Raw genomic sequence first — 13,022 nt, 5'->3', positions numbered from 1 at the left:
TTTACATGTGAATGATGTGAATCACATGTGAAAGCACATGAATACGTGTGACATTTTCCACATGTGATCACATGTGGAAATGTGTGAATCACGTGATTTTACCACGAAATGTTCCAAAATCACACGTATTCATGTGCTTTCACATGTGATTCACATCATTCACATGTGAACCACATGTGATTTTCATGGGATTTTTTTGTAAGGGCAAAGTGTGATGAAAAAGGAAAAAACAGAAGAAATCCGCCAGGAGGTAAAATCACTTTTCATAACATTGTAAGATGCTTTTTTTCATTTTGTTTATAGGACTTATGAGGATAAAAATATTTCTAAACGTGTTTCTTGCCTCCCAAAGCCATCACTGCACTCTTTTTGTACAAACTAAAGTTGATTCGACGCTGACCCGACACCTCCACACCCTGCTCTGACAGTCACCAACCATTAAAGGTCTTCTAACCGCAGTCAAACTCTTTAACTCACAAAGCTGCTGTTTCGTCTCCCGTCTTTCACGCCATAAAGGGAGCACACGGGGACAGACGGGCACCTGCGCGTGCTGCACCCTCCACCTGTGAATATTAATTTCGTAAGCCAACTGCAAAATCAGCCGCTGTTGTGGGCTGCGAGATAAGGACGAGGAGGAGGAGAGAGGGGAAAAAAAACAAAAACACTTCTCTCTAAGCAAGGGCTTTTAATTTTTAAAGAACAGGAGCACACAAGGGCTTTTTATGCTCAGCACTGCAGCAATGTCGCTTCTAGGGGTGTAATCTTGGAGGGAGACGTGGAAAAAGCAAAAGACATTTGCACAGAAACAACTGTTTTAAAACCAGCTGAATAGCTTAGTGGTAATATACAGTAACATGCTTTGAGCAAAAGAGAGGTAGAAGACGTTGCTCTTCCACCCAGCTTTTTTTTTTTTTTTTTTTTCAGTAGCTAGAGAAGATAAATTCTGCCTTAAAGAAATATAGGATAATTCTAAGTTATTGGAGTTAAGATTCAGCATACTAGCTAACTGCTCAGAAACAGTGCCAAATATTAGTCAAAATGTCTCCTGTGTGTCATGGCGTCCGGGTTAGCTTTAGGTCATAGAGTCACTGCTGTATATAACTGTTTTCTGTGTAGGATTTACAGACTCAGCAGTCGTAGCTATGTAGCTCAGCATAACAAGGGGCCCCTTAGATCCTTAGGGTCTGCTAGGCGCCATGTTTAGTACTGCCATCCATGAGCCATGTTAGCATCGACCATTCAAACCCATGCATGCCCATATCCATTCGCTTCCAGTGCTTATAGTTGCTGTATCTTAAATCGGGCCTCAAACAGCACCCTGACCTCTGCACCCGATCGAGACGCTCGGTTGGTACGTTAAGGACGCTTCGCCCGAGGCCTAATCTCTGCAGATGTTTACGGCGACGTAGCACAGGGGGCTCTTTGAGACTCTCTTCCTGCCACCATTCAGCTTTGATACTCTGATATCAACAAGTAATTGTATTATTAGTAAAGAATTATTCTAAAGGTGCCACTGTGCAGAGGAGAACCAACTCTGTCACACTATATACTTATAATGAATATATTCGTTTGAGGGGAGTGGGGTTGATTATGGGGTGCAGAGTTGGGAAGCAGGAGACGTAGTCTTTCTATTATATTATTCTATAGTTTCCTTTTCTACTTTGTCGTGGCTGTGAGGTTTTGTTGTTTCAATCACATCGGACGCCTCCGACGGGAGAGACGAGCGAGGAGCTGACGGACTGCTTGTGGACGCTGACCTCACCTCACTGGTGCCAGAGACTACGTTACCCAGCGAGACTCGCAGCACTGCAGTACACACAGACACTAACACGCAAACTTTACCTTCCTGCGCCTGCAAGTTCCTGTACTTCTGAGGACAATGTATTCATACTAACGCAAGATGTTTAAAGCAGAAGGGAGTGAAGCAGGATACTAAGCCTGTCAAGCTATATGATGATAAGCAAACATTTAAAATGTTTAGCATTTACATTTGAGTCTCTTTTTAGTGCTTTATTTGACACTGTGGCAAACGTAGAAACGATTTTGCAAGAAAGCTGGCTTAATTCATTTGTGTTTCCAGAATCAAGTGAAAGCATGATGAGTTGAGGCATGCCCATCACTTTATTTTGATGGTATAAAAGCAAGATCCTGCAAACAACTTCCCTTCGCCTGAGGTCTGGCTTAAACTGCCAGAGTCCTGTAAAAGGGGAAACGCCAACAATCTACGAAACAGCACCCAGCAATCCTTTTTTAACCTGGACCAGTATCCTCGTCCGACAACTGACAGGACACAGCAATGTGCTTTGAAAGGCGTAATCTGGTTTAAAAGTGAAAATGTCCCGCTAACCAACGGGACACCCCTTAAAGAAGACAATACGTCATCCATTATTACCAAAGCTTTTTACACAAACTTACATTTTTGTTAGTTTTAATATGCTATGTGTGAGTATTAGCATGTTACTTTATCTTGCAACAGTCATCAGCATTCAACTGCGTTTCCAGTAGGTTCCTCTTAAGGTTGATGATTACGCCAAATGTAAAACTAGACATGTGAGCCTGTAGTCCACATAAAAACAATTTCTCCTCTTAAAAAGTGTGAACATTTTATGAATGAAGGAGCAGACAGCCACTTTGCTTTTCTCTAACAGCTCAAAAATATTACTAAAAACCAAAGGGCACAGGCAATGTGTTGAAATATTTGTCCTCATTAGTACAGAAACAGAACCGCACAAGAATAAATACACATATATGATCACAATTGCATACACACAGACATTCCTCCATGAAGAGACATGCACGGACACCCACGCTGAGACAGCACCCACTCCAGCTTTGCCCAGTGCGGTGCAGGAAAGAAGTGTGTACTGCTCTATGGGAAATCACTGTGTCATGTTTAGTGTTCCTTTTGGAGAAAAACAAGAAACTGTTCCCGACGAGTCGCTGTTGCGTCGACCCGATAGGTGGAGCGTTGAGTAAACTGAGCCAGCTACTGACACATGGACAACCAGATGAACTAAAATGTGAATTCAACGATGTAGTTCTGAGACAAAAAGACTCGCTATGCGCACTCTACAATTGACACTCACTACCAGCACACACTCTCACTAACACTGACACGAATATGGTTACAGTGTGAGGAGGGCTTACAGGTGGATTTATGTGCCTGCATGTTTGTGTATGCATGTTTTTGTGGGCGTGTACGTGTGTGTGTGTGTGTGTTGATGTTTATTTGTGTGTACGTGTGGGGTTAGCCTCTCCTCACCCATGCACCCAGTGCCTGCCTATCCTGCCTTCAAACAGCTACGACATCAGCTCCGGGGCTTCCAGGATAACTGTTTTCTGCATTCCCATGACACAGTATGGTTACACTGGTTCAGAGCTAAATGCCCCACTCATTCCTAGGCAGTCGTAGCCATACAAGTTGATTAGGCTGCTTTGATTTTAGTGAGTTCTGGTGGACTGAGTTTTTGTTTTACCCTCCGGATTTGACAGGACTTCGTAGTAGCAGCCTTCTTCTCAGACCTTTTTTTCTTGAAAATTTCAGTCTGTCTTTTCAATTGTATTAAAGTACAGCAGAAAGATCCTCGCAGGAAAGGGGGAAGTCTTATGACTGTCAATGTTCCTAAAACTTAGGTTCAAAAGGAGCAGTGTAGCTTTTACTAATCTTGTAGAGTAATGGACAAAAACTTTACCCTCTCATATTTGCTGACCTCAGTGGATTGTTGACACAAAGTCAAGTGCATTTGCAGGGCCGCTCCATGTGACTTATTTTGTTTCTGGTATTAAAAGACGCCTGTCTTGGTGCTGTAGTTGAGAGGAAGATGTTTGTCTTTGATTTTTGAAAATAATGTAGCTCTATCTTCGTGAGGGATAGGAAATATGACAATAGGTAGCAAGGTTGCAATAGTTTCTGCATTGCTCATGGCTGTCATGAAGAACCAAGCTGAATGCCAAAGCTGTTGATTTGCTGGTCCGTCAATGTTCCAACTCTTGGTCATTGTCACTAAATAGAGATCAAGATTCTCAAGATCCCATATTCTGCCACCTGAAATGAGCTGTGCGATGGCTGCACTCAACCTTAGCGATGCAAAACGAACATTAATTGATAGATAGATGCTTAAAGTATCAAATTAGAACAACCTGGTTTAACTTACATTAACCAACAGTAACCAAAACTAGTCCCTAGAAAAAACAAACACCTTCCTCCATAAGGAATTTTTACAATTTAAAATGATAGATTTACCTGTTAAACGATTTCAAGATATTTTAGCTTTTTTCTAGTTATAGGAATTTAAATTTTTGGAGACATCAGTCCCCAATAATATAGCAGCCAAAATTTAAAAATGTATCCTGGTCTCGTTGATTGAAAGCTTGTATTTATATTTCCTTGCTAATTTTTAGTTCATCAGCTAACAGATTCCCTCTCTGCTGTAGTTACGCTGATTTAACCTAATATATTTATTATAGTAAATGAAATGGCGATGAAACTATTAATGTGATCATTCTGTTGAATTTAAATTTAGTCAAATTCAAAAATGAAATGTCTTGCAGAGTTTTGTATTTGTTTATTTAGTGGCCAGACACACAAAGTTCTTACAAAGAAATAACAATATAGACTTCAGAGTTCTAGGTTTATAACATGTGACATATACAGTTTGCTAATTTTAGTGGTTGCAGTTCTAATAATGCAAATTATTCTGAAATATTTTTAGCACTACTTCAGCTGGATTTCCAAGTGATGATGATGATGAATACTTTATTGATCCCAACAGGGGAAATTCAAGTTTGCGACATGAAAATTTTACCTCTGAGATATGACAGGTCAAAAAGATTTACTACTACCAGGCGCTAACATGTTTACCTTGCTGTGTGTAGCCTTGTCAAAGTCCAGCTAAAAAATTATACGGAATATCACAGACATAGTTACCTGTGATTGATGTTTCATGAGCCTGTTCGATAACTGCAAATACGGTTGCACAGCTCTGTCTGTAATATCCGATAAGAGCTAACTTTGAGTTTAGCTAGCATTTGCACTGCGTGCGTGAAAAAACCCCACTAGCGATAGCCTTAAAGGGCTGCGCCTATAGAGCTTTGGAACCAACGTCACTGCGTATGACGTTTACATCTCCCACAGTCGCTCGCCGCCATCTTTAAAGGCCACAGACCAAAACAAACTTTATTTTATTCCAGCGTATTCATTGTGTTACTGAGCGCAGTGAAGTTGTTTTCAACTTGGATTTTGGATATCCGCGCCAAGCGAACGCTAATGAAGGCTAATTCCGGCCAGCTGCTCTCTACCGCTCCCTCCTCAAGCGCTTGGAGGTTCACTTGGAAGCCGTCAATTTCCGAACCAAACACTCCTGTAAATAAATACCTTGCCTTGTGACCAACCGATACAAAAAAAGTGGTAATTTATGCTGTTACACGAGGCACACTATCCTCTATTAAAATGTTAAGTCATATTCAATATTTTAAATAATTTTAATATTAAATGTTTTCTTCAATAGCTTCCAAATTATGTGCCCCATTAACTCAAAATCAGTGTGAAATTGTTCTACTCGACTCTATAGATGAAGCGCACTCATCTTTATTACATTTTGACCCCTTTTTTGTTTTTTAAAACTAATTTTATATTTAAATATTTTCATAAAATGTATTACCTCAGATGATCATCACATTTGTTAGCTGTAATGTTCAATCACATAAAATTCTAGGACAGGATCTATTTCATTACATGTTCACTTATATTCTTATATATATCAAATATTTACTTAAAGTGTGCTCTATTTCATTACATTTATTTGTCACATTTATTGTTTACTCTGAACTGTTTAATTACACATTAAATGTTTAAAGATGGGCTCTTTCATCTGGTTTGATTGTTTACATTAAATGTTTACTGCAAAATATCTGATTTTATAATTGTTTACTTTAAGCATATAAAATGTCTATTTAAAAATATAATCTTTCATTACATGTATGTTCAGTACCTGAAATATTTTAAATATCAAATTTTTACTTAAAATGTGATTCACTTCATCACCTGTTTACATGCAACTTGAAATGCTTGAATTGAACGTTTCATGAATGTTTACCACATAAAATTATGAAATGAGAGAAAACAGCCACTTCCAACTGAACACATATTTATTTCAACACAAATGGTTCCTGTTCCTCCAAATTGTGCAGCCTTGCTGAACTTTTTCATTAAAAAAAAGCTCTTCTCCTGGGGTTTCCTCCTCAGCCTCTCCAACTCGCTCCTCTTCTACAGCGTCCGCTACTCTTTTATTTACCTCTAAAGGGGTAAATAATGAAAACACAGCCTCTGTAACTTGTTGATCCATCATGGTTTTGCTGTATCACCTCTAATTTACGCGCATGTCGGTCTGATGTTGTGGCGTTTAGCTCGCAGTGACCCAGATTGAGTCTGGTTTGAGCTAATCCATTTCATAGGCCGGTTTGCCTTGAAGAGGACATATCAGAACACACATCGGTATTAATACTGTAAATTTGATAACATTAGTAAAATAGTTTACCTCACGATAATGGAATAATAACCTCAATGTCCGCTGACAAAACCGGACCATGCTACATAAAAAATATAAGCCCGACTTAAACAAGGTTGACCCACTTAAATGAACTCAACATAACTGCACATGAGTCACCCGGACAAAATCATAGCAAAAAATTATGACACAACACCAACAAAGCGAATTTTGAAACTCACCAGAATGGAGATGTCTGGAGCAAACTTGTAGATAACTTGGGATGTTGGAGAACGTAACAACAGGACGTCTCACCGCTGATACCCAGGACATTCCTCTCCTTTTCATTAGCTCCGATAGCTTAGCTCCCTCCCGTTGTTTACAGGCAGGAAAACCATGAAACGAAAGTCCGTTTTCCATCTTTTTACCGTTTCGGTCGTGTGATCGGACATTACATCCAACAACGCTGCAAGTTAGAACCCTTGCTTAATAATTTTGAGTAACTTAGTTTCGAAATATCTGTGAGACAGTCGTTTTGTCGGTTATGTTTATGGCCCTTCAAGATGGCGCTCATATCCCTACGTCTAGAGCAGTGAGGTCCCGTTCCAAAGCTCTATACTCATGGAATCTGGGGTTACAATATGTAACCAACGTCTTCTGCTTTACCTTTAAGGCAAAAATTGTATAAATCAGTGTGACATAAATATGCGGCAATCAATTTGCCTTCGACCTGGAAAATTAGAATGATTAGTGGGGCTTTTAGCAACCCAAGATTCTAACAATGGATTTATCTTCTTTTTTTATTATTATTTTGTTTTTATTCAAAGAAAAGGTAACACTTTATTTGACAGGGTGTGCATAAGACTGACTGTCATAAACCTGACATAACACCTGCCATGAACATGAAGGAGACTTTATGAATGTCTATGAGTGTTATCATGAAGTCTCATTCTGTAAATAATTATTACATAATCATATAATAATGTATTATTTTGTAAATAATGACACTTTAATGCAAAGTTGGCACTTTTAATGGACTTTCAATGCAACTTTTAAAGCAACCTTGCATTAAAAGTGTCGTTATTTGCCTAATAACACTTTATGACAACAATCATAGGCAGTCATAAAGACTTCTTCGTGCTCATAACAGGTGTTATGTCATAACATGTTTATGACCGTGTCGTATCAGTATTATGCACACCCCGTCAAGTAAAGTTTTACCAAACAAAATAGTAGTATGCTGGTAAATAGAAGTTGAACAGTACTATGTGAGCTACTGGCTTACTGAGATACAAACAGATATGTGACCAAATGTAATCCCTCCTACTCCTAGAACCATGTTTATGCCCATGTCGGATTGTGAATCTGGTGGCTGTTAGTTGTCCTCCGACTTTCCAGGTTGGAATTATAACTTAAGGTGGCGTTTTTTGGGTTATTTCCAACTGGGAACTCAGAAAATTCCACTTCTGGGCACACAGAGAACAGTCAACACACCAAAAGTGTGAAGTTGTACATGTTATGAATAACTAATGCCACCCATGTTTCGATGGTACTTTCTACTGTAAATATGGATGGAGTTAAACAACACATTCCATGTGTAGGATCAAACCTTTTGACAGCTCATTGGTCACAAGTAGCAAAGGGAAAGACGCCTATTGTTTGGTTGAGACATGAAATCAAGCTTTTAGAAGTCACAACGCAAACACACGACTGGTATTTGCAGGTTTTTAAAGCGCTGTCTTTGATGTAAACGTTAGTTTCTGGTGGTGGAAGAAAGAACACTATCCCAGTTTATGGGGGTAAAAATCCTCGCTCTCCATAATCTGCTATAGTACTTGCACTGACTCGATGACAAATTATATGGATTTACCTCGACAGACTTGCTGGGTGTTCCCTGAAAAGTTTTCTGGTTTCTCACATGTAGCTAACTAAGCATTAATAAGAACTTCAGCATGTCAAATGGCTAACGACTGTAACCTGACTCTGTCCACCTCAAAAGGACCTGAGGACTGTTAGAAAACAAACGCCAGAGCAAACTCAGGGGAAGGCTCAGTGATAATTGCATTAATTATTCAACTAGGTTGTGTTTTTTGTGAGTACAGAAAATCACAGTTACTGACTGAAGGCTCTTTGGAATGAGATAAAGTGTAGCATATTAGTGAGTAGCATAACTCTTTTGGGTTTTGTTTTGTTTTTTGGGGGGGGGTGGTTGGAAAGAATGTGTTGGCAGGAAATGTAGCAGGTGGCTGGAGGATGAGACGGTTCTCAGATGAATGTGAGGAGAAGAAACGGGAAACAACTGTTACTCGTGTTTTCTTTGGGGGGAGGGGAGGTGCTGGGCATTGTGTTTCCTTCAGCGAAAATGAAAGCCTCAAGTCGTACGTGCAGCTGAAACCCTGAGTAGCCATTTTAAAATGCATAAGCAAAGGGAACGTAGCTGGGATTTTTCAAACATGCGCCAGAAAGTGTGTTGACGGGTGATAGATGTCTGGCTGGATATTTGGGCAGCTTTTTATTCCTGCTTCACACCTCTGAGCCCTGATGAGAAATAAGTAGCCCTCTGCAAACATATATAATGCACACACATGCATGCACAAACATGCTGGCTCTTACACACAAACACACACACACACACAACTCTTAGCCACTTTCACTGTATACTTTACAATGTGAACCTCCAACAAGCAGCGGTCTGACATGGACACGTGCTGTAAAAATAAAAGCACACTTTTACTTACATTATATTAATATGAATACCTATATGAATACAGTAGATAGATAGATAGATAGATAGATAGATAGATAGATAGATAGATAGATAGATAGATAGATAGATAGATAGATAGATAGATAGATAGATGAATAGAATAGATAGATAGATAGATGAGATAGATAGATAGATAGATAGATAGATAGATAGATAGATAGATAGATAGATAGATAGATAGATAGATAGATAGATAGATAGATAGATAGATAGATAGATAGATAGATAGATAGATAGATAGATAGATAGATAGATAGATAGATAGATAGATAGATAGATAGATAGATAGATAGATATTAAATAATCTTTTTTGGTAAATTTTTATCAGAAACAAAATGCAGGGTATTAGCAGAGAGGAAGCAAGAGCACTCAGCACGCTTCCAACTAAACCTGCAATCGCAGACAGATGTGTATCATTCTGCATTAGCTATCTGATGGATAAAAACGTCTGCTTATCTCCACAGCTCCGGTGCAGGTCCCTGCATGATGGAGAGAGAGGAAGAGAGTGAAGATGGGTAGAAGGGGAGAGCTGAGAGAGGAAAAGGGACGCTGAGGGGAGAAGCAGATATGCTCAAAGTAGAGAAAATGCAACCGAATAATGGAGGACTAATGCTTTGTCACGTTACGTATTTACTGAAATTTTATGTGACGGCCTCCTTGACGTAGCATATAATTATGAATTGGATTCACAATGGCATACGGTTTTCAAAAGTTTTCTCAAGATAAATACTGAAAAGTGTGCTTTTATGGCTTTCTTTCTACAATCTTAAGTCGATAATTTCTTAACATTGATGAAAAGTATTAGCTCTACTGGCAGATTATTTCACTTATAACTGGGATGTGTTGGGAATGTTATAAATGAAATAAACTGCCAGTGATTTTTCATCAATATAATTGTTTCACTTATAACTGGGATGTGTTAAGATATTTGATCTGGGAAAAAAAGACCCAAAATACTTTTGGAAGATCTAAGTGGAGTACGAGACTAACTGTTGTCCGGTCACCAGATTATCTCACCTGAGCTGTTTGTCTCTGCAGCGTCTAGAGAATCACCAAAAGGCTCTTGGATGAGATTAAGTCACACACAGAGGAATGCTGTTTGCATTTGCCACTTAGGGGACTTCTGCACTAAATATCATTTAAAATGGTCAGATTAAAACCACATGTCCTTTTCCATCCACTTCACATTTGTGCACTCCTTTACGTAGGCTAATCACACATAATTCCAACAATGTACATGAAAGTTTGTGGTCGTAACCTGCTCAAATGTGAAGAGGTCAAGAGGTTACGAATACTTCTACAGGACACTGTGACGACTAGACACATGCTAGTTATACTTCTGCTGAGTTCCTAATGGAACGTCAAGTAATTTAACAGAGCGACGAGGCCTTAGCAGGCAGTTACTTATTCTTATTTTGTGTCAACACTGAAAGAGTGCTTTGGGTTTAGCCTCACATGTTGCATAATTACCCCGCGAACATTTGTGCCTGATATAAATCCTCTGAAAGTACCAACACAGAAAGGCACATAAAGAGTGCCGCGTGAGTGGGAAGATTGAACCGAGCGTTCAGATTCACCTTATGAATAATCCGAAATCTGACGTCACAGATGGAGCGTCTCGCTTTTGAATATGGAAATCAAGGTGGAGGAAGGCCTTTTAGGAGTCTTCCCACCAGTCGTGGCTTTGCTGCGACTCTACCCTTTATGCTCTCCTAAACTGATTGTGCCAGGTTCTCTATCCATCACGTCCTTCACCTCCCCTCTCCTTCACACAGATAAACAGTGGACATGGCCCGTGGTTTTCCACTCGTCTTCCCTCTGATCCTCTTAGCCGTTTTTGTTTTGTTTTGTGTTTTTTGCCCCTCTGCCACAAATGTTCTGGTTTGAAGCCCCAACCTTTCATCAAGCAGCGTGGTGCTGTAGTAATTGCTTTCTTCAGCTCCATTGGCCCAAAAAAAAAAAAAAGAAAGAGAGAAAATGTCCTCCGTATGCTAATAACCCATTAAAGACACTGAGCATTCCCAGCAGGAAATACACATAAAGATGATTTTGTTGCGTTGCTGTGTGAGAAATAAAATATTTCAATTCTGTCCGGAATTATTACATTATTTTCTGATTGAATTGAATAGAATCAATTTAAAGATTTACTATTACTTAGGAAAAAAAAATGTTTTCTAATTAGCTTAATTAGAAAAGCAAAGTTATTTTTGTGCAACACAACTAGACATCAATTTATTAAAGAACTAATATTTAGCATTCCTAATGCACCTCATGTCACAGCAGAGATACTCAGGGATTAGCACAATAATAAACAGCACATTTATGAAAAGCAGAAAAATAACTCATTCAGGACTTACTCTGACTAATTACTCGCATCACTTCTAGAAATCTGTCACTAGATCAGCTTCTGTCTACTGTGAAAGGTCTAAAAAAAGAAAACAGACGCTGCAGCTTCCAGATAGGGGCAAGCTTTGAAGGATGAGCACATGTTGAGAGTGCCTCTCTCTGTGTGTGCTTCCAGTGGAGTAACACTATGGATATTTGAAGCGTGAAAAAGAAGAAAAAAAATGCCTCGGAGCTGTGAATGATGCTCAAGCAGAAAGACGAGATTGAGGAAGGGGAAGATGGGAGAATGAGAGAAACAGGAAGGAGGAGAAAAGGTCAAATATGGAAGGATTCCAGATAAGTTAGAGAGGATCAATAAAGAGCATAAAACACATAATTGAGTTCATTTTCCTATGAAAATGTTTCTTTATCTTTATGATTTATCAAAGATGTATAGCAATGCATCCTCTCTGCAAATTACGGATTTGGCTTAAAGATGTAAACGTTTAAGATGTCAGGTTAATCAGATTCACTGGAACTGAAGGGATGTGTGAACTCAAAAGAACTAAATGCTAACACTGAATCATATAGATATGAAAACTTGTGCAACAAGCTCTTTCTCACAGGAATTTGATTTTCAGATGCAGATTAAACGTCACATTCTTAGGGTTTGAGATAATGAGCATCCATTTCAAATTGTAGACTATAACACTTGTCTTATGGAAGCCAAATGAATGTCAAAAGTGTTTTGGCTGAATTAGCATATTCTTTTCGGATAAATTTCAGTTTGTTAAAGTAAGTGACGTATTAAGCTTACCAACCAATCGAATCGAATTTTAGAGAATAATTAAGTTCTGTTAAGTTCTCGATTGGACGGGTGAAGTGACTGAAAAGAGTCGACTACGTCTTATTGAGAGTTCTCAGAGAATTACTCGTTCACTTATTCCACTTGAAATAGCTAAGCTGTTTGCAATAAAGTCAAAGTACAATATTTATCCACTGTGGCGCTTTGTTTTTAGGTTGTAAATGTACTTGTGAACCATTGAAATTGTGGCTATGGCTTCTATATCCTCTGATATAGAAGCCATAGCTTCTATACATTTTCAAATCTTTCTCTTTTCTCAACTAGTCATGTTGTGCTTATGCTGTAGATTTTCTTGCAATAGACACAACCCATTCCCTGTAAAACCACACAAGTGCCAGACATGGTGATCAAAACACCAATACTAAGTCTAAAGATTACCTATATTTCCCCCAGCACCTCTCAGAAACTTTATATTTTTGTCATTCCACACTTATCCATAAAGGTTTAAATGTTTTTTTTTTTTCCAACACCGTGCCCATCTTCAAACAAGTTCTGCTGGGATTACAGACTGAAAACCACACACACACACGCAGATATGCTCAGAAAACACACACAAACCGAGGGTGTAATTGTTTCCGAG

The sequence above is a fragment of the Gambusia affinis genome, linkage group LG19, assembly GCF_019740435.1.
Source record: "Gambusia affinis linkage group LG19, SWU_Gaff_1.0, whole genome shotgun sequence".
Classification (NCBI taxonomy): Eukaryota; Metazoa; Chordata; class Actinopteri; order Cyprinodontiformes; family Poeciliidae; genus Gambusia; species Gambusia affinis.
This window is presented reverse-complemented; position numbering follows the sequence as displayed.